General features: G+C 36.1%; 1 long non-coding RNA gene across 1 annotated transcript; it reads right to left on the reverse strand.

Annotated features, from left to right (window-relative positions):
• Positions 1-372: 372 nt before the first annotated feature.
• Positions 373-22,465, reverse strand: LOC104660528. Its single transcript, XR_747719.2, has 6 exons — positions 20,839-22,465; positions 20,415-20,482; positions 15,216-15,296; positions 13,287-13,478; positions 11,874-12,054; positions 373-1,155 (listed from the first exon to the last, which is right to left on the reverse strand). It is a non-coding gene; the product is annotated as an uncharacterized LOC104660528 (long non-coding RNA).
• Between the last annotated feature and the right edge of the window lie 1,106 nt (positions 22,466-23,571).

A 23,571-nucleotide genomic window follows, 5' to 3' on the forward strand; every position in this document is an offset into this window, starting at 1 on the left:
TTAAAAATATTCAGCACATATGTGTAAAATGCTGTTTTTATACATTTAGAATATATCAGCAAACTAATATATTCCTTAGAAGTCCATTACTTCAACCACCTAGAACCCAGTTGCAAAAAAAAAAAAAAAAAAAGTACAAATGTCTTGAAAACAATAATATGAAGCCATCAAAAAGTTTTGTGAGTTAAGTTTGAGCAATGTTTGTGAAAATCGCTCACAGTCCTTTGATTTACTTTATTCTAATAAGCTGAGATCTCAGAATTTCTAGTCCACAAAGTAGAATGTGATAATTTGAAAGGAAAGAAAAGAGATGAGATGTTTTAAGTAGGTTACTTTTCTGAATTTTACACCTGTGTATGCTATTGTTAATGCTAACACACATATATTTGAAGTGGATATATTGACATTGAGATATTTTGTAAATTAAAAAACTGATAATGTGAGAAATGTTTTCATTAAGGAATCAAAAATTATTTCTCTTCAATGGAGAGAGAGGACAATAAATAATAAACATAATAAATAAATAACTCCTATGTTAAAAGATGACAAACAATATACAAAACATAAAGCAAAATAGAATCAGAAGTGTCAGGGTGTGTTCTGGTAGTGAGACTGAAGTTTTAAATATTGTAGTCAAATTAGGGTTAAAGGTTATTGAGGTAACAATTGAGACTTTCATTATAGTTATATACAGATGTGACATATAATAAAATCTACCTATATAAAAATATGGAGAGAGACATATATGTGTCTATATGTGTATTATATATCAGATATATCACATATCTGGATATCATTATAATGAAAATATGCCTAACTATCAAAAAACTCAAGGCCTTCTTTTTGTTATTCACTGTCACATGTCATACCAAAGGCTGGAGACCTTCCGTTTGCCTTTAACCCTGAGTAGCAGGACAAAGCCACTTCTAGCTTGTATTCCAGAAATATATTTCTTAAGACAAGTGCTCTAAGGAAAAAAGCATTTGCAATGTAATTATTTTTATTTGTTTAGTAGATTTTTACAGCACTTATTTCATGTGTTCAACACCTTTTAGCATATGTCCATCTGCCGTAAGGCAAAAGTTTAAAGGGATTTCCTGCAGTGATGCTTTTGCTTTCTCAGTGTGTGATTAGAAGTCCTGTGATCGACCTTAACTGAAGAAGGATTTCATAGGAATAAATTATGGAAAAGAAATGAAATGAATCAGAATTTAGCTTTTGAGAAATCAACAAACAATTTACTTTTTAAATTATTGATAAGAAAACCCTCTGTTTATAAGTGGTGCCTCATTGGCTAATAATTACTCCTTGAAAATATCTACCCATATCATTGAATCTAAGTGCCATTTGCTAAGATATCCTATAGTTTTAGCTTTTCTCCGTGCAGATTAATAGCAGAAGCTATACTTCATCCAGACAAAAATATTTAACATCAAAAGCAAAAATTATGAAATAAGGAAGCTAAACACCAAGGCTCCATTTAAGGTATACAAATAGTATTGATCATTAGTGATAATCATCTTCTGCTCATGTGCTATGCTAGAGCGAAGAATAATCGACTCCCATACACAAGGAAAATGATCTTCAATTTGCTCTGTTGTTATAAAAGTGCTTTTAAGTCTCTCATATTCATATTGACTTATATTCTTTACTGTTAATATCACTTCACAAAAAGACTAAAAGTACATTTAGGTTTATTAACAGTAATAGACAATTAGTTATAAAATTTGCCTGTGGTTAAATTTATACTCAACTTATTCTCAAACAGATTTGAGGCTGCTTGCAGTAACACTGATACAATGAGTAGTAAATACAGACGAAGAGGAAGTCAATATGCTAACCCTAAGTTTGCTCAGTTTCTGAAGATACCTTTATGGCAAAAAGCCAGGTCAGTAAACAGATCCAGCAAAAGTGCCAACACCCTTCATTGGGAAAACTTCCTCTCCTGAACCTTTAAATCAGGAGAGTGCTTTTTTATTGGACACCTATGATGCTGTAGAGCTTCAAATTTTAAGCAGCCAGTTTTAAAAAGAAAATAAAGTACTACAATACCAAGCTCTTGTGTAAAGAAGAAGAAATCACGGGTGTTCCTCAGGAAAAACTTGTTATCCAAGCATTCATTTTTAAAGTAATTTCTCAGGTGGCATTTTTATTAGGGGTAGTGAGTGATGTAAGTGACAGGGCCTTCAATAGCATTTTTACAGCATGGTCCAGACAGGTTTCTAATGGTTGTGTCCTACAATGACCTTAAATTTTTTTAAAGCATAACTATAAATCTCAGTAAAGATGATTCTGCATTGTCACATTTTCTTGACAATAGTTTGACAAACTATACTTCAAAAACCACATGCTTTTAAAAATCGGAATTTTTCAACAGCCCTTCATGCTAACAACTCTCAATCAATTCGGTATTGATGGAACATATCTCAAAATAATAAGTGCTATTTATGACAAACCCACAGCCAATAACATACTGAATGAGAAAAAACTGGAAGCATTCCCCTTGAAAACTGGCACAATACAGGGATGCCCTCTCTCACCGCTCCTATTCAACATAGTGTTGGAAGTTCTGGCTAGGGCAATCAGGCAAGAGAAAGAAAGAAAGGGTATTCAATTAGGAAAAGAGGAAGTCAAATTGTCCCTGTTTGCAGATGACATGATTGTATATTTAGCAAACCCCATCGTCTCAGCCCAAAATCTCCTTAACCTGATAAGCAACTTCAACAAAGTCTCAGGATACAAAATCAATGCACAAAATTCACAAGCATTCTTATACACCAATAACAGACAAACAGAGAACCAAATCATGAATGAACTCCCATTCACAATTGCTTCAAAGAGAATAAAATACCTAGGAATCCAACTTACAAGGGATGTGAAGGACCTCTTCAAGGAGAACTACAAACCACTGCTTAATGAAACAAAAGAAGACACAAACAAATGGAAGAACACTGTATGCTTATGGATAGGAAGAATCAGTATCATGAAAATGGCCATGCTGCCCAAGGTAATTTATAGATTCAATGCCATCCCCATTAAGCTACCAATGACTTTCTTCACAGAATTGGAAAAAAAACTACTTTAAAGTTCATATGGAACCAAAAAAGAGCCTGCATTGCAAAGACAATCCTAAGCCAAAAGAACAAAGCCGGAGGCATCACCCTACCTGACTTCAAACTATACTACAAGGCTGCAGTAACGAAAACAGCATGGTACTGGTACCAAAACAGAGATATAGACCAATGGAACAGAACAGAACCCTCAGAAATAATACCACACATCTACAACCATCCGATCTTTGACAAACCTGACAAAAACAAGAAATGGGGAAAGGATTCCCTATTTAATAAATGGTGCTGGGGAAACTGGCTAGCCATAAGTAGAAAGCTGAAACTGGATCCCTTCCTTATACCTTATACAAAAATTAATTCAAGATAGATTAGAGACTTAAATGTTAGACCTAAAACCATAAAAACCCTAGAAGAAAACCTAGGCAATACCATTCAGGACATAGGCATGGGCAAGGACTTCATGACTAAAACACCAAAAGCAACGGCAACAACAGCCAAAATTGACAAATGGGATCTAATAAAACTAAAGAGCTTCTGCACAGCAAAACAAACTACCATCAGAGTGAACAGGCAACCTGCAGAATGGGAGAAAATTTTTGCAATCTACTCATCTGACAAAGGGCTAACATCCAGAACCTACAAATAACTCAAACAAATTTACAAGAAAAAAAACAAACCACCCCATCAAAAAGTGGGCAAAGGATATGAACAGACACTTCTCAAAAGAAGACATTTATGCAGCCCACAGACACATGAAAAAATGCTCATCATCACTTGCCATCAGAGAAATGCAAATCAAAACCACAATGAGATACCACCTCAAGCCAGTAGAATGGCGATCATTAAAAAGTCAGGAAACAACAGGTGCTGGAGAGGATGTGGAGAAACAGGAACACTTTTACACTGTTGGTGGGACTGTAAACTAGTTCAACCATTGTGGAAGACAGTGTGGCGATTCCTCAAGGATCTAGAACTAGAAATACCATTTGACCCAGCCATCCCATTACTGGGTATATACCCACAGGATTATAAATCATGCTGCTATAAAGACACATGCACACGTATGTTTATTGTGGCACTATTCACAATAGCAAAGACTTGGAACCAACCCAAATGTCCATCAATGACAGACTGGATTAAGAAAATGTGGCACATATACACCATGGAATACTATGCAGTATTTACTCATCCATAAAAAAGGATGAGTTCATGTCCTTTATAGGGACATGGATGCAGCTGGAAACCATCATTCTCAGCAAACTATCACAAGGACAGAAAACCAAACACCGCATGTTCTCACTCATAGGGGGGAATTGAACAATGAGAACACTTGGACACAGGAAAGGGAACATCACACACCAGGGCCTGTTGTGAGATGGGGGTAGTGGGGAGGGACAGCATTAGGAGATATACCTAATGTAAATGACGAGTTAATGGGTGCAGCACACCAACATGGCACATGTATACATATGTAACAAACCTGCATGTTGTGCACATGTACCCTGGAACTTAAAGTATAATAAAAAAAAAGAAAAAAAGAAAAAGTGGGACTCAAAATGAGGACCTGCTTCCCATTGGGATCAGTTGCACAAAGTTTAGGTCTTAAGTATTTAATAATCCCATTATCTCACTCTATTTATATTGTAATAGTCTTAATATTTGCATTGTACCAATGGTTTATTGTTTTCATGTGTATTAAACTATTTGATCTTCATAGCAAAAAAAAATTGGAAATTTTTTTAAATTTGCATTCTTCCAAATATTTTATCTTCACCTTTGCCTCTTGAATGCCTCATGCCTTGTAGTGACAGTGGTGGCTACATATTTTTCTACTGTGGCCTTGGCACATTTCTTAAGCTAATTACAAAACTTAGATATGCAAGAGTACCTTCAGCATTGCAAATAATGAGCACATCTTGTCTTCCAGATCTAGATGCCAAGAGAGACTATCTCCCAAGATTACAGATTCCCACAATTGAGAGGTTTGTGTCAGCAACCACAATACTCTCAAAGATGTAAATCAGATTATATCCCTCCACGACTTTCCAATGCTATTAGAATAAAATACAAACTCCTTACCTTACTTCCAAGGTCCTACATAATCAGGTCCCTTCTCACCCTGTGATCTCACCTCCTACCACTTTCCTGTTCATTCATTATGCACCAATCATCCTAGCCACGTGTCTTCCTCAAGTATAACAAGGTCTTTCCCCATGTTTGATATTTCCTCCTGCCTGGAATGATCTTCTGCAGATATTTTCATTGCTGGCTGCTTCCTCTCATTCAAATGAGAGTGGATATTTTTATCTTGTTCCTGATCTTAGTGGGAACAAAATGCCCAGTTTCTCATCATTCACTGTGATTTTAGGTGTAGCGTTTTTGTAGATGCTCTTTAGAAAGTTTGAGGAAATTTCCCTTTATTCCTCATTTGCTGAGAGATTTTGTCATGAATGAGTGTTGGGTTTTGTCAAATGCTTTTTCTACATCTATTAAAATGATCACATTATGTTTTCTTCTTTAGCCTGTTGATGTCATTGATTACATTTATTGATTTTTAAATATTGAACTACTTTGCCTACCTGGAATAAATCTCATTTTGTAGTGGCATATAATCCTTTTTATACATTGGTGGATTTGATTCACTAATTTTGTTGAGGATTTTTGCATCAATCTTCATGAGAGATCTGAGTCTGTAGTTTTTCTTTCTTATAATGTCTGTTTTTGGCATTAGGATAATGATGTCCTTACATAATGAGTCAGGAAGTGTTCCCTTTGCTTCTATTTTCTAGAAGAGATTGTGAAGAATTGGTACCATTTCTTGCTTAAATATTTGGTACATTTCACCAGTGAAACAATCTGGGCTTAGTGATTTCTTTCTTGGAAGGTTATTAATTAGTTTAATTAATTATTAATTAGTTTAATTTCTTTAATAGATACAGGTCTATTCAGGTTGTTTTTCAAGGAGGCAGTGCATTTTATCTAAGTTAACAAATCTATGTGCATAGAGCTGTTCATATTACTTCTTAAATTATTATTATTATTTTTTTTTGAGACGGAGACTCGCTCTGTCTCCCAGGCTGGAGTGCAGTGGCCGGATCTCAGCTCACTGCAAGCTCCGCCTCCCGGGTTTACGCCATTCTCCTGCCTCAGCCTCCCGAGTAGCTGGGACTACAGGTGCCCGCCACCTCGCCCGGCTAGTTTTTTTTTTTGTATTTTTTAGTAGAGACGGGGTTTCACCGGGTTAGCCAGGATGGTCTCGATCTCCTGACCTCGTGATCCGCCCGTCTCGGCCTCCCAAAGTGCTGGGATTACAGGCTGAGCCACCGCGCCCGGCCATATTACTTCTTTATTATCTTAAAACATTTGTGGGATCAGTAGTGATGATTCCTCTTTCATTTCTGATACTGGTAATTCGTGTTTTCTTTCTTTTGTCCTTGGTTGGTTTGGCTTGAAGATTGATTTTACTGATCTTTTCAAAGAACCAGCTGTTTAGTGTCATTGATTTCCTCTATTATTTTCCTGTTATCAATTTCGTTGATTTCTCCTCTAATTTTTATGTTTCTTTTCTTCTGCTTACTTTAGGTTGAAATTGCCCTTCATTTAGTTTCCTAAAATGACAGCTTAAATTACTGGCTTTGAGTATTTCTTCTTTGCTAATAAACAGTCATCCCTCCATACCTATCTATGGGTTGTGCATCTGCAGATTCAGCCAAATGCAGATCGAAAATGTTTGAAAAAGTAAAACCAATAAAAATAATACAAATTAAAAACCAATACTGTACAACAACTATTTACATAGCATTTACAGTGTATTAGACATAATAAGTAATCTAGAGATGATTTAAAGCATACAGAAGAATGTATGTAGGTTATATGCAAATATGACACCATTTTATATAAGGAACTTGAACATCTGCAGATTTTGGTCTCTGCAGGAGGTCCTGGAACCAATCCCCATGGATACTGAGAAATGACCGTATGTAATTAATGTTATAAATTTCCCTCTAAATATTGCTTTTGTTGCATCCCACAAATTTTGATAACTTGCATTTTCATTTATTTTGAATATTTTCTAATCTATCTTGAGACTTTTTCTTTGATACATGTTATTTAGAAGTATATTGCTTAATCTCCAAATATTTCGAGACTTTCCAGGAATCTTTCTGTTACTTATTTCTAGTTTAATTCCTGTATAGTCTGTGAATATAATTTGTGTAATCTCTATACTCTTAAAAGTTGTTTTTCATTTTTTTATGTTTGCTTGTTTGTTTTTGAGACAGAGTCTTGCTCTGTCATCCAGGCTGGAGTGCAGTGATGCAATCTTAGTTCACTGCAGCCTCCACCTCCCAGGTTCAGGCAATTCTCCTTTCTTAGCCTCCCGAGTAGCTGGGATTACAGGTACCCGCCATCACACCCAGATAATTTCTGAATTTTTAGTAGAGACGAGGTTTCACCATGATGGCCAGATTCATCTCAAACTCCTGACCTCAAGTGATCCACCCGCCTCAGCCTCCCAAAGTGCTGGGATTACAATGTAGGAATGAGCCACTGTGCCCGGCCTGTAAAGTTGTATTTTGCAGCTCAAATGTAATCTATTTTGATACATATCCATTAAAGCTTGAGAATAATGTGTGTTCTGCCATTGTTGAAGTATTCTATAAATTTCAATTACATCAAGTTCATCTAGATCAAATTTATAGTACTATTCAGGTCAACTATATCCTTACTGACTTTCTGCCTGTTTGACCTATGAATTACTTACTGGAAGGTGTTGAAGTTTGCAACTATTACAGTAGACTTGCCTATTTGTCTTGTGTAATTTAACCCTTTGTTGTTAGATGCATGCTAAGGATTGTTATATCTTCTTGGAGAATTGATTTCCTTATTAGGTAATGCCTCTCTTTATCTTGATCATTTTCCTTGTTCTGAATTTTGTATTGTCTGAAATCAATATAGCTACTTCATCTTTCTCTTGATAAGTGTTAGCATGGTATATCTTTTTCCATCCCTTTAATCTATATATGTCCTCATATTTAAAATGGGGTTTTTGTAAATGACATATAGTTGGGTTTTTTTTTTTTTTTATTTACTCTGATAATCTCTGTCCTTTAGTTGATGTTTTTAGATCATTTACATTTAAGGTGACTATTGATGCAGTTAGATTAATATCTACTGTGTTTGCAACTGTTTTGTATTTATTGCATACATTGTTACTTTTTTCATATCTTTTTCTGCCTTGTCTTGTTTTTGAACATTTTATACTATCCATTTTATCTCCTCTCTTAGAGACAGCAGTTACACCTCTTTTTGAAAAAAGTTACTTGCTCTAGAGTTTGCAATATACATATTTAACAAACTTAAAACTAACTTCAAATAACAGTATATTGTTTCACATGTAGTACAAGGTACCTAAGAACAGAGTTTTCCCAATTCTCTCTTTCTGACCCTTATGACATCATTGTCATTCACTCCACTTATCCATATGCTAGATATTGTTTCTATTATTACTTTAAACAGTTTAAAGTTTAGTGTTTAGATAAGAATAAGAAAAATAAAAGATTTTATTTTATCTTCATTTATTCCTTCTTTAACATACCTTTTTTAAATATAAAACTAAGTTTCTGACCTATGTCATTTTCCTTCTCTCTGAAGAACTTCCTTTAATATTTCTTATAGGGTGGATCTGCTTGCAATGAATTCCTTCAGTTTTTGTTTTTCTGAGAAAGTAATTTTTCTTCACTTGTGAGGGATAATTTCACTGGATGTAGAATTATAGGTTACAGGGTTTTATGGGGTTTTTTTTTACAATACTTTAAATATCTCACTCTATTTTATTCTTTTTTGTATGGTTTCTGACAATAAATCTGCTGCAATTCTTGTCCTTAATCTCCCATCTGGCTGCTTTCAATATATTTTTGCCTTTGGTTTTTTGAAATTTGAATATGATATGCCCTGGTGTAGATTTTTCGTGATTATCCTGTTTGGTGTTCTCTGAGCTTTCTGGATCTGTAGTTTGCTGTCTATAATTAATTCTGAAATGTTATTGTGCCATTATTAGTTCAAATGTTTCTTCTGTCCCATTCACTCCTTCTTCTCTTTTGGTATTTCAACAATGTGTTGAAATTACACCTTTTGAAACTGTTCCACAGTTCTTGGGTGGTCTGTTCTTTTTTAAAATTCACTTATCTTTTATTTCAGTTAGCGAGTTTTCTGCTTACCTATCTTCTAGCTTAGTGGATTTTTTCTTCTGTTATGCCATGTGTACTGATGATCCCATCAAAGACATTCTTTGCTTTTAATATAGTGTTTTTGATTTTTTTTTTTTTTTTTTTTTTTTTTTTTTTTTTTTTTTTTTTTTTTTTTTTTGAGACGGAGTCTCGCTCTGTCGCCCAGGCTGGAGTGCAGTGGCCGGATCTCAGCTCACTGCAAGCTCCGCCTCCTGGGTTTACGCCATTCTCCTGCCTCAGCCTCCCAAGTAGCTGGGACTACAGGCGCCCGCCACCTCGCCCGGCTAGTTTTTTGTATTTTTTAGTAGAGACGGGGTTTCACCATGTTAGCCAGGATGGTCTCGATCTCCTGACCTCGTGATCCGCCCGTCTCGGCCTCCCAAAGTGCTGGGATTACAGGCTTGAGCCACCGCGCCCGGCCAGTGTTTTTGATTTTTAGCATTTCCCTTTCTTTCTTAGAGTTTCCATTTCTCTGCTTACATTACCCTTCTGTTCATGCATGTTGTCTATTTTTTTCCACTAGAACCCCTAAAAATATTAACCATAACTTCCTGGTTTGATAATTCCAATGTCTGTGTCATATCTGAGTCTGATTCTTATGCTTGCTTTATCTCTTCAGACTTTCTGCTTGTCTTTTAGCACATCTTGTAAATTTTTGTTGAAAGCTAGACATGATCAGATAATAGGAAATGAGGTAAATAGGCCTTAAGTGTGAGGTTTTGTTTTAATATGGCTAGGAGGTGGGTTGTATTTGATGTTTGCTGAAGTTGCACATGCCATAAGCTTCCAGTTTCTCTAGTGGCCCTGTTTTCCTTTCTATAGTATTTAGGCTTCCCTATATTCGTCAGGGTTCTCTAGAGGGACAGGACTAATAGGATAAATGTATATATGAAAGTTAGTTTATTAAAGAGTATTGGCTCACACAATCACAAGGTGAAGTCCCACAATAGGCCATCTGCAAACTGAGGAGCAAGGAAGCCAGTTCAAGTCTCCAAACCTCAAAAGTAGGGAAGCTAACAGCAGTCTTCAGTCTGTGGCCAAAGGCCCAAGAGCCCCTGGCAAACCACTGGTGTAGGTCCAAGAATCCAAAAGCTGAAGAACTTGGAGTCTGATGTTCGAGGGCAGGAAGCATCCAGCATGGGAGATAGAGGCCAGAAGACTCATCCAGTTTGGTCTTTTCACGTTCTTCTGCCTGCTTTTATTCTAGCTGCGATGGCAGCTGATTAGATTGTGCCCACCCAGATTGAGCGTGGGTCTGCCTCTCCAAGTCCACTGATTCCAATGTTAATCTCCTTTGGCTGCATCCTCACAGACACACCCAGGATCAATACTTTGCATCCTTCGATCCAATCAAGTTGACACTCAATATTGACCATCATACTTTCTAAGGACTCCTCTTTAAGAGAGTCTGTGTTTTTCAGCTCCTTCAGCTATAATTCACTGCTATAATAGAGCCCAATTGTTATGCGAGTGAAGTATGAAGGAAGAGAATCATTCATTCTAGAGTCTTATGATTAAATTTCAGTTTTTTAGTTGGCCTGTGTCCCTAGGCTGTGACTTGTACAAGTGATTTTTAGGTTGTCCCTCCATCCCAGTAGGTGAAACAGAAAGGCTCGAGAGGGAGCTAGAGTTGAAGAAACTGTCCTTCCCCTACACAGGATAAGGCCATGGTAATGTATTTTTCCCTGGAGAGTAGGCCTTTGTCATGAGAATATTCTAGGCCTATTTTTATAATGGTTACTTTCCCCCTCTATCTGCAGAACTTTTTCATGTCTCCCAACTGAAACTATGCATACTAAACACAAATTTCCCATTTTCCCTTCCCTTCAGCCCCTGGCAACCACCATCCTGCCTTCTAACAATGTAGTCTTTTACATTTGCCATAATGTTTTTGAGGTTCCTCCATGTTATGGTATGTATCAGTATTTCATTCCTTTTTATCACAGAATAGAATTCATTGTATGGATATAACACATTTTATTTATATACTCAGTAGTTGATAGACATTCGGGTTGTTTCTGCCTTTGACTATTATAAATATTATTGCTATAAAAATGTGCATACAAGTCTTTGTGTCAACCTATGTGTTTATTTATATTGGTTAGATTTCTATGCACAGAATTGTTGGTTTGTGCGTAATTTTTAAGAAGCTAACAATCTGTTTTCAAAAGTTTGTACCATGTTATGTTCCCACCAGCAATGTATGAGAATTCCAGCTTCTCTACAGCTCTGTTAATACTTGGTATTTTCTGCTTTTTTTGTTATAACCATTCTAGTGAATGTATACTGTTATCTCATTGGCATTAATTTGCATTTCCTGAATGACAAATAACTGTTAAGAACTTTTCGTTTTCAGATTGAATATCTCTTATCCAAAATGCTAGGGACCCAAAGTATTTTGAATTTTCTATTTTTCTCAGGTTTTTAAATATTTGCAGAATACATACCACATAAGTATTCCTAATCCAAAAATCTGAAATCCAAAATGCTGCAATGAGCATTTCCTTTTCATACAATTGTTGCTGGGCAGAATGGGTAGGGGAACATTGCAGATGTGGAAGTCCAATTCTCTTACCACCTGCTTGGAGTTTTTTTCCAAAGAAGGTTTTTTGTCTTTATGGCCCTAGGATCTGTCTCATCCTCATATTTGAGTTCTGGACTGTTGCTGGGGAAAATCATAGCTCTACAAATTCTTGGTTTTCTGTGGGGAGAGTGAAACCAGCTTGCTTCTGTACTGCCACTTTAAAACCAGATGTCTGCCAAAAAAAATTTATTTTAATGGTAATAATTAGCATAAAATTTGCTTTTAGGACCATTGTAAGCCACAAAGATAACTACAGTAGCACAATTTGTAAATGGGGTTGATAGGGAGTGGCACATAAATAGAAATCCTAAAGGCTGAACATGTAAAATCACAACTATTTTTATGCCTGTATTTATCTGGTCTAACATGGCAGTAAACCAAATATGTTTTGATAAAGTAACAGCAAAGTGTTATAATGATTGCCACACCCTTTTTTCTTCGTTTTGAGGAATCAGGAAAATGCAGAGCAGAACAAATCAGTTCTGTTTTAGACTCTACCCCTCTCCCTGGTTCCAGGCTAAACAATACCCAGGTAACAAGTATAAATAAATGATGTCACAAAGAATTACACAATACCCAAGCTGATGCAATTTAAAAAGAAAAAAAAAATGACATGAAAATTGTAGAGAAATTTTGTCAAGATAATGTGCCAATAGGGTAAGGACTGAACGAAAAGACAGAGGAGTCAAAGATGACTTACAGCTTTTAGCTTGTGCAAATGAAAGAACGGCAGTTTACTGAGATCCAAGAGAACCAGGGTGTGTGACCAGAACTCGATAAGTTGTTTTTTGACTGTGTTATGATTAATTAAGCAATCAAGTAAATACGGAAATAGGCAGTTGAATATGTAAGTTTGGAACTCAGATAATAAAGGACTAGATATATATAAATTTGAAAGTGATCAGTGTAGACACGGTTCATAAAGCCATGGGGCAGGGTGAAGACAGAGAGGAAATGTAGTTAAGGAAAAAGAGAGATTGGAGAACTTAGCCCCAGAATTACACCTTAGGTTACACCTAAGTTTAGCTGTCAGGAAGAAGATGAAGAAACAGCAAAGGAGATCCAGGAGTAACCAGTGAGGTAAAGAAAAAGAACCAGAAAGAAGCATGTTCCAGAAGCCACGGGAAGAACATGTTTCAGTAAAAAATGCTCAGCTATATCAAACCTGCTGTTGACATGTGAAATACAAACAGGATTAGGAATCACTGTTTTGACAATAGTTTAAGTGGAATGATGGGAATTCTAAACTAAATAGGAGAAGAGAAAGTAGACATAGCAGTACTGATAGTTCTTTTACTCCAAAGGGGAAAGAAGAAATGGGGCAGGAGGTAAAATGGCACAGGAATTCAAGTAGAGGAGCATTTATCATAGAACTAGTGAAGTTTAAGTTTCAGGGCTTCTCACCTGTGCAGGCCACTTCTATGGCCCGGGAGGGCTCCTAACAATGTATTTATGTATATGTGAAAATAAGTTTTTTTTAAACAATTTCCAAAAGTAAAACATTTTAACTAAAATAAGCCATTTTCTCCTTCCATTCCAACTTCTTTCCATCAAACATTCCCTCTTTGGCTGGCTTCAGACACTTCTGGATTCTGACTAAATGAAAGTTAAATTAGTAATATATTTAATTTGCATTTATGTTTTGTTTTAATTTTGAACATTATTTTCAAGTAAAACAAAAATAATAATTAAGTTGAATTAAAAATTATTTTCCTTTTTCTCTTAAATCCTGAAGAACTGGAATGACAAAATAAAATGACCCATTCAAGTCTAAAGCACTATGAAAAGTACCAAGAATTATACATTTCTAGTCATTAATTTATGAACTAATGTAGTTATTTTTGGCCGTAGTCTACTTGTTTTTTTCATTCTTTGAAGAAATACATAATCAATGTGAAGCAAAATAGACTTGAGAAAGAAGTGAAATGACAAAAAAAATGCTATGACATAGGAAGATGAGTCAGCAAAATATGCACTTTTTTATAGTAGATACCTACTATATCCAAGAACAAAACCTGTTACACAGGGTAAAACAGAATTCAAAAAGACATTGTATTTCCACTGGAATTCTTCAGATTTTTCTGAAATGTCAAGACAGCCATAATTTGGTTAATATTAATCTGAAACATCAGCAAGTCATCATGTCTGAAAGATATAGTATTGTATGGACACTACAATGTAACCACATTTTGATGCACACTAAATAGGAATGTATGTGAAACTTCTCTTTATTTCCCAAGACCCCCTAAATGATTTTTTACAAGCTGCTAGATTTTCATATAACCCTTTCCTAGTCCAATATACAAATACATGGTCATTCAGTCTCTCCTAGAAGAATGTGAGTGACACAGAATCTACCACTGTAATGGGGAGGCCATGTTTTTTGGTTTATTCTGCTTCATAATATAGCAAGGAGCTCCCTGACTACAAAAGTGGATCAGAGCCTCTAATCTTGGAAATATTGCCCCCAACCTCACTTTTCTTTTTGTTTTTGCTCTTAGGTCTCATCCTTCCTCAATGATTCTCCACACTTCTCACTTTTCATTCTCTACACATCTGCACATAATTTTTTTTTGGCATTAACGATAGGCATTTAAAAGAGCATAAAGTGAATGCCTCCTGCTACCAGTGGGCATCAAAGAGAAAATGTGTTCCTGGGATCACAATTGCCACAGTAGTTTCAAGACCATTAAGACACTTGCATAGCTGACAAATCCCAGTTAAACGAATTTGGAAATTACCTCTACCTTACTTGTGGTGGGCTTCTTTTCAAAGGGACACCAGACTCTGCCATCTGCATGACACATGTGGATTCTCAACAGTCTTAATAAACTTGTTGTTTTTGATGTCCCCTCCTTCTTCAGGACCCAACAGATGTATTCTTGAAACAATTTTAAATGAAGAACTGACTTTTCCCCATTTTTAGAATGTACTCATTATAAAACAAGGCTATTTTTGCAGGAGTCAGACAAATGCACAGCCTCCTTTTTTTAGATGTATTTTTAAACACTTCATGTTTTTGATAAGAAAAAATGAAATCTATATTTCAACACTATTGGAATATATATATAGGCAACATGGGTGGAATGGATATTCCTTGCCTTATTACACCATGGAATAAAAATACTCCCACTCATTTTCCCTCTTTAAATAATGTAAAGTTCTGTATAGATAATTCAACACAAAACTATTTGCCAACTCGAAAAAGATTTTACAAAAGACATAATATCTTAATAGTGTGGTGTTTTATTCATATATTTTGCAGAACTGCTTAATTAATTGAAGCTTATATTGGGGGATTAATCAGACATAAGGAAGAAATTAAAAACTTACAAGGAAGGGAGGCAATTATTAAATTGCTTCTGCTCAGCAGAAAATGTTTTCTTCAGGGTCTCAACCATGAATGCCTAAATTCTAGGCAGGGAAAGCAGGAGTATAATAGAAATACTAATCAAAATTCACAGGAAGTTCACACTGCTTTTTCTTTTTAAAAAATGTTATATTTGATACATACAAAAGAATATATTGGCATATAAATTTAAAAGTATAAAATAATAAAACTTACCTATCAAATTAAAAACATTACCAATGTTCATAATCTACCTATTCCATCTCCCTGTCTTACCAAAAAAGGTAACCACTATCACAAATTTTAAGGATATTATTACGTGCCTTTAAAGAAAAAGTTTTATCAGTTATTTGTGTTATTCTTAACCAATATGTTGTTTGATTTACATACTTAATTTTGAGCTTCATTTTTGAAATGGTACAATACAACATAGATAGCTACTTGTTTTTTCTCAACAGTTTAGTTATTCTCTAAAATTTATAAATGTTACTGTATGCAATTATATTCATTTGTTTTTTGCCACTGTATAATATTCCATTATCACAATATACCAAAATTTTTCTATTCATTTTGAAAATATCTGGGTTATATGTTTTCATTTAACCATACATACAAATGAAAAGGCTTGTATGTTTTCATTTAATTTTTTTCTTTCATAATTGAGATTTTATCCAATCAGTACATAGCCATTATGGATAATCTGTAAACAAGTCCTAATGTAAGTTTTCTAAAGTATTATTCCATTCTTTTCTAAACAGTAATTCTAATGACTTTCCAACTTAAAGCTAGAGGCAAAGTTTCCTTAAGAAAATATATCAGGCACTAGTAACTTCAAATATTGATAAACTGTTAGGTTTAAAGCCCCACTAATTAATAATTTAGTATCATAATGCTTTACTTCAAAATTTCCAAACTTTAACAAAACTTTAACAATTCTGATACATGGAGAGCCAAAATTAGACAGCAGTCTTCTTTAGGAGCAATTCTATGTTTTTAAAGCAAGAACATGGAGATAGGCATTAAGTAATTTAAAATATTAAGATATATTAGTAGATAATTGTGACTCGTAATGGCCATTTTGTTAAATTCATAAGATACAAAAACTGCCCTCCCTAGCGGCCAATACAGTTAACACCCAAGACAGTCAAATCCTCTCTTATATTGACATCTTCACATTTTAGATTGTACAGAAAAATTACAAGCACATCATTTCTTTTCTTAAAGAAAGTACATACAGCAGGTGTGCACGCGCACACACGCACACTTGCATACGCACGCACACACAACTTTCTTCTAAAATATGTGTTTTTAGAACTATTTTTAAAATCTTTTTTTTACAACATAGGTAATAAAAATATTTATTCAGATTATAATAAAGAAGGTACAGGAACCATAAGACTTGGTAACTATATTAATCAGATTTCATTTTTTTTCTCTCCTTAATTAGAGACTAGACCCTCCTCAGTTTTAGTTTCTCTACTTTCTGCAGGAAAGTTGGCTTGTTTCTTAGATGGCCATTTCAGCCTATTTGCCTTTTGCTCCCCATTTTCCTTTGCAATTTTTTGGCTGAAGATTTGACCTTTCTTCCTCCCTTTCTGGCTTAGTTTCAATTTTTGTAGGAAGTGGTTAGGAACCTTGCCAAACTATTCAAGAACTCCTCCTTAACTCTCCCTTAGCTAAAGTGATCATCATCTTGAGTTTCCTGGCAGTGGTTTGTGGTGGGGAGCACAGATGCACTGTGTGACCTTTCACAAAGCCAGGTTGCATGGTTGCTGTATCTAAGTACCTCAGATAAGCCCAATTTATATACTCTTTATGTATAGTATTTCAAAATATAAACCACAAAATAGATAATCATTATTAATAAAGCTAATGACTGTTGAGTGCTGTGGTTTCAATGGTCTCTCCAAAACCCATGTTGAAACTTAATCCTCGATGTGGCAGTATTGAGAGATGGGGCCTGCACTCATGAAAAAATGTATCCCTTAACAGATTAATGAGTTATCATGGGAGGGGATATGGTGGCTTTATAATAAATGAGAGATCTAAGCTAGCACATTATTATGCTTAGTCCTCTTGCCGTGTGATACCCTGTACTGCCTTGGAACTCTGAACTCTGAACTCTGTAGAGTCCCCACTGGAAAGAAGGCTTTCACCACATGCAGCCCCTCAACCTTGGACTTCCCAGCCTCCTGAATGGTAAGAAATAAATCCCTTTTCTTTATAAATTACCCAGTTTTAGGTATTCTGTTATAAACAAAAGAAACTTGACTCAGACAGTTAGATGTATCTAAATGCTTATCCTTTTTAATCATCCTCACTTCTTGTATGTGAGACCTTCCTATTAGGGTCTTGTTCCTTCCTCCTGGGATAATCCATTGCTGGCATGGACTTTTTCCATTTTTTAAATCTGTGAATGTTTTTATTCCAGTTTTTAACAGATCACTCTTCTGGGTACACAATTTTAGGTAGGAAGTTATTTTCCTTCAGTAATTTCATTACTGTTGCCTTCTAGCTTCCACTGTTGCTCTTGAGAAATGGCTGTTAGCTAACTGATTCTTGTGTACATGATGTCTTTTCTCTCTGGCTGCTTTTATGATCTTCTCCTTGTCCTAAGTTAATTGTAATTTAACTATTATGTGTCTAGTAGTTTTTAGATATCCTGCTTGGGATACACTGTGATTCCTGTATCTGTGGATTCAAGCTTTTCATCAGTTTTGCTAAACTCTCATTCTTAAAGTAGAATATTGCTTCTCCTCCATTCTATCTATTCATTCCTTCTGAAGCTATAAGATCTTCTCATTCTGTTCACCATATATCTTAACTTCTTATATTTTTTAATCTCCTGTCTCATTGCTGCATGCAGTAAGTCCTCATTTAACATCATTAACAGGTTCTTGGAAACTGCAACTTTAAGAAAAATGATATACTGTATAATTAAACCACTTTTACCATAGGCTAATTGATATAAACAAAAGTACCTATAGCATACAGTACATCATTTCACTTAAAGATGCAGTTTCTAAGAACCTATCCATGACATTGAGGAATTACTGTACTAGGCAGTTTCTTCAGTTTTTCTTTCCACTTCAATAATTTTATCTTTAATTGTATTTAATCTGCTGTTTAACCTAGCCATTGAGCTTTTTAAAGTGTTTTAGTGTTAAATTTAATAAATATACAAAAAGAACATAAATATATAATTATATAGCAAATATACATGTACCATATTCCAAGTCAACAACAATTTCTAGGTACCATAGAAATCTGTGTGCTCCTTCTTAAGTATACCTTTCTTCATCTTTCTAGAAATAAACATTTGCTAGACTTTTATGATAATTGTTTTATATTTTTGCCACCTATATATAAAAATTTAAACAATAGTTTGAACAAATTGTATTGATAGATTCTTTTGTGTCTTAGTTCTTTTGTGTCCTTGTGTTTTATTTAAGACTGACTAAAATTCTTGCTTATAGTTCTGGTTTATTCATTTTCATTCCTGCATAGTCATATTTTAAGTACTCACTAGTCACAATTGTCTAGTGACTATCATATTGAAAAGTGCTGCTCCAACCAAAGGTTGGGGCAAAAGTAATTGTTTTGTTTTTTGTGGGGTTTTTGCCATTTAAAAGTAATGGCCAAAATCACAATTACTTTAGCACCAACCTATATATATAAGTAGGAGGTGAATTGCTGGGTCATAGGAAATGCATATATTTGACTTGAAAGGATAATGCCAAAATGTTATTCAAAGGGATTGTACCAATTTACTTTACCACCAGCAATTTATGAGATCTTATCCATGGAATTTTAACTTCAACATTTCTATTTTTTAAATGTTTACTAGTTTCTTATGAAAGATATAAATGAACAATTTGATACAAAGGCACACAGGGGGAAATCTAGAAGGGTCCTGAGTGCAGGAGCTTCTGTCCCCATGGAGTTGGGGTAGGCATTCTACTGGCACAGAGATGTGTTCACCAATTTGGAAGCTTCCCAACATTTCTATTTTTAAATTCTAAAATATCTCTTTAGGTTCTTTTTCAAGTCAGTCTTGTCATATTGTTACTCTCTTGGTACTTGCTCATTTCTGTGATTTCATCTTTTATATCTAAATTTTATACAGATTTGTTTTATACTGTAAATCTCTTATAATTCCAATATCTGAAATCATTAGACTCTTAATCTGTTTGTTGTTCTGTTGACTCTTACTTGTGGTTGCTTATTTATGTCTTTGGTGATTTTTTAATAGTCTTCAATTTTTAATAATTAATTTTTAATAGTAAATATTTTACATATTTATTTGATCTGAGAGTAATAGTCCACCAAATGTCCTATTAAATTCTTATATTCTACTGTGGTCTCTTAGGGGTTGTAAGAGGATAAAAATCATGCGTATGGGATTGGAGGTGGCAAATATTAAAATATTCATCCTCGTTTGCATAGCAGTGAGTAAAAAATAAAATAAAAAGGGCAATAATTATTCATTATGCTGTTTTATTTCTCCAAATTTTCTACCATAAACACATAATGCTTTTAAAACTATGAAATAATAAAATAATCATGGAACTGGAATATTTGCCAAACACAAAATCAATTAGCAAAATTTTATTTGCATTATGAAATAGGATTTTCAGTCAGTTCCTAAGAGGCTAGTTATTCAAAATTAAAGTGTCCCCTTCTCTGTGCTTTCCTATTCCACACTGTGGATAACTCTACCAATGCAGAGGCTTAAGAGGAAATGATTTCTCGAGACGATTTTTAACATATTGCTTCTGATAGAAGCTAGGGATTCCTACCCATCTGGGAGCACCTTAGCCCTGGTCCAGAATCCCTGGCTCAATGCTGGAATCCTGTCATCATTAGACCTAACCATGTCTTGTTATTAAAATGTACATAGAGACATGTCTTATGGGTTTATACCTAAGGAAAGGAGCCCAAAATGCAGAGAAAATAGCAGGGTGAGGAGCACAGAATAAAAAAGAAAAAACTGTAACTGGGAGTTAATTACAAGGATTGGCGATAAAAACAGACCTTCAGGCCTATTGTTGGTTACTTGGATAATTTCCCACTATGGCTATTCTCTGGGATATGGCCTTTTACTTAGTCAAGCGTAAGACACAAGCAAGAATTTCCAGGTAGCTGTTTTCTCCAAGTGCTCGATCCTAGAGATTAGTACTGACCTAGAATTTAAGGTCCATCTTTGTCAACTCTCCCAGAACATCAGAAGTCTTCCATGCTTTTTGGCATCCTTTGGGGAATAATGGTCAAGTTATGCAGTTTGAAATTAGGAAAAAAAAAAAAAAAAAAAAAAAAAAAAAGGAAGAGGCGGAGGGGAGGCAGGAGCAGATAGAACTGTATCACACAAGATGAGCAAATTTTTTGTTAGCATTTCAGCATTTGGGACAGCACTTGGGCCTGTGATTCCTCTGAAAGACTTTTCTGGAGGGTAAGATTTTCCTTTGGAAAGGGTTGTTACCGCCTTTTATTCACTTAAGGAAGACAATTCGATAACAAACTATTTCAGTGGGTGATTTGTAGAGGTCAGTGCCGTTTACTGAAGACATTTAAAACGTCACAGACAGCAGCCAACGCCCTTCCCAATACCTGATATTCACTGAGGAATTCCTTCATCCTGCGGTTTGGCGTGGGTTTTGGAGGAGGAGTTTCAGAAAACGGTCAACATCAGCATAGTTAGGCCTTTATAAACAGGCTATCCAGAGTTCGACTCTCCTCCTGCATGGCTAGTCGTGAGAGCCTCTTCCCGGGAAACACCCGGGTGGAAACACCATCCAAGGGGAGTGAGCCGCAGAATCACCTAGGGGCGGGAGCGCCGGCGGGCAGCCGGTAACGCGCAGGCGCTGGGAGGGGCGCGCGGAGAAGGGGTAGGTACGCCTGGCTTGCCGCAGGCCAGGCAACCTGCTACCAGTCTGTAGCCGCCCGCCCAGAAGGAGGGACTCGTTAGCCGGGAAATTGGACTCCGGGTTTTCTGTCTCACTCCACGCGCACAAATTGGACCCCAAGACACCTCACTCCTTTGCCACTTACCCACCTATTGTGGGACATACTCAGCACACCCATCTGACGGCTGCTCTTGCCCTGCCTAGCATACTTTTCTGAGCTCTGCTTTCTGAGCAAGGTCTATTCCCCCAACCCTTCCCCACTGCGGTTAATATCTTACAAACTTGATAGTGGAACTGGGGCCAAAGTGACCATTAATTTGCCGGGTATGGTGGGAATAAGAATCCCGGTTTATCGGCTTCACAGATGTGTAATCTTGTCAGGTTAAACTTTCTAAGCTACTTTTTGAAACGTAAACACACATTGTAGAATGTTAATTTAGCAACCTCAAATCAGTCGTGTTTTCGTTATTTCCACTGCCTTAAGTCATAAAAGGGCTTCCTTACCTACACCCAGCCAATTGCAATGGCAATTCAGTTAGCAATTTTGGGTAGTATCTTCCCATACAATTCATCATATTCACCTCTGCCAGATTAAATTTCTTAAAAATAAGCTTAGTCATGACTTACTATCCCCATCTGCGATTAATAATCATTATAAAATGACTCACGCTGTCTTCCCAACCTACTCTTCTACACATATTCTTTGCTGACTGTACCCATCTCCTGCACTTTCTGGCATTCATATCTTCACTTGTGGCCCTTTCTCCACTACACAGTTCCCCTTTCCACATTTCTGCTAAAATCCTACCCATCCTGCATGGCCAACTTAAATGCCATCTTCTTCAGGAAGCCGCTCCTGATTTTCCCAGTGTCCTCATTCTCTTCCAGACCTAAGCCTTTTGTTATGATACCTGACATATCTTGTATTGCAGTTGTGTACCTGTTATCCTTTCTACTTATCTTTTCCAATTATACATTTTAGGGTCCTTGAGGGAAAGAACCACGACTTTTTCATCTCTGTATCCCCACAAGTGCTTTCCAAAATACGAACTAAAAATAAGGGGAGGATTTAGAAAGCTTCTGATCATTTTCATTTTGATTGAAACATTCAAAGAAAAGTTTGAGAGTGCAATGTTGAAATTGGTAGCTACAAATTGATTGTAAATGGAGAGCAAGGGGAAGGAAACTCATTTCTTAAACCCCTACTCAGTGCCTGCAATGTGACAGGTGCTTTCACTTATGTTTGCTCACTTCTTCACAATTCTGTGAGGTATCATACCATTTACAGATGAGAAAACTGAGGCTCAATAGACTGACTTTGCTAACGTATCACAGCTTTGAGCAGCAAACCTAACATTTTGAACTCCCTTCTGCAAGTCTTAGTTACTGAAAAAAGTAGAGGAATTAGTATTCCTACAAGGTGCTTTTCAAGAATCAAAGGGTTGTTACCCTCTTTTATTCACTTATTTTAAAGGAAGACAACTGGATAACAAACTATTTCAGTGGGTGGTTTGTAGCGGTACCGTTTACTGACGACGTTTAAAACATCACAGACAGCAGCCAACGCCCTTCCCGATACCTGATATTCACTGAGGATTTCCTTCATCCTGCGGTTTGGCGTTAATAAATGTCCTTCCTTAAAGTATGTTAAAGATAAGGTATTAATTATAGGGAATATGACATAATAGATAAAACAGATATACCATTTCTATCATTTAAGTACAATAGTACCTTGAATAAGGCATCCAGTGGACTAGAGATCAGCAGGCATTTTAATCTTAATATTTTACACTGATATGTGTGTTTTTTGTTTTTTGTTTTTGAGACCGTCTCTCTATCCCACGCAGGAGTGCAGTGGTGTGATATCAGCACACTGCAACCTCAGCCTCCCAGTAGCTGGGCTAATTATTGAATTTTTTCTAGAGACAGGGTTTCGCCTTGTTGGCCAGGCTGGTCTCCAGCTCCTGGCCTCAGGTGACCTACCCGCCTTGGCCTCCCAAAGTGCTGGGATTACAGGGATGAGTCACAGTGCTCAGTTTGATGTGCTTTTTAAAAATGACAACTCCAATTTTGTAGGCTGCATTTAAAAATACATTAAGAATAAGGCTGGGCAAGGTGGCTCATTTCTGTAATCCCAATAATTTGGGAGGCGAAGGTGGGAGGATCGCTTGAGGTCAGGAGTTCAAGACCAGCCTGGGCAACATAGTGAGACCCCCATCTCTACAAAATAACAATTCACTGGGTGTGTTGGTACCTGCCTGTGATTTCCAGCTACTTGGGAGGCTGAGACAGGAAGACTGCTTGAGCCCAGGAGTTCAGGGCTGCAGTGAACTGTGGTTGCGCCACTGCACTCCAGCCTGGGAACCCTGACTCTTTAAAATAGAAATTTAAAAAGATGAGCATTTAACTACTGTATTGGCAGGTGGCTATGATGAGT

Source organism: Rhinopithecus roxellana, chromosome 8, assembly GCF_007565055.1.
Source record: "Rhinopithecus roxellana isolate Shanxi Qingling chromosome 8, ASM756505v1, whole genome shotgun sequence".
In the NCBI taxonomy this organism is placed as follows: Eukaryota; Metazoa; Chordata; class Mammalia; order Primates; family Cercopithecidae; genus Rhinopithecus; species Rhinopithecus roxellana.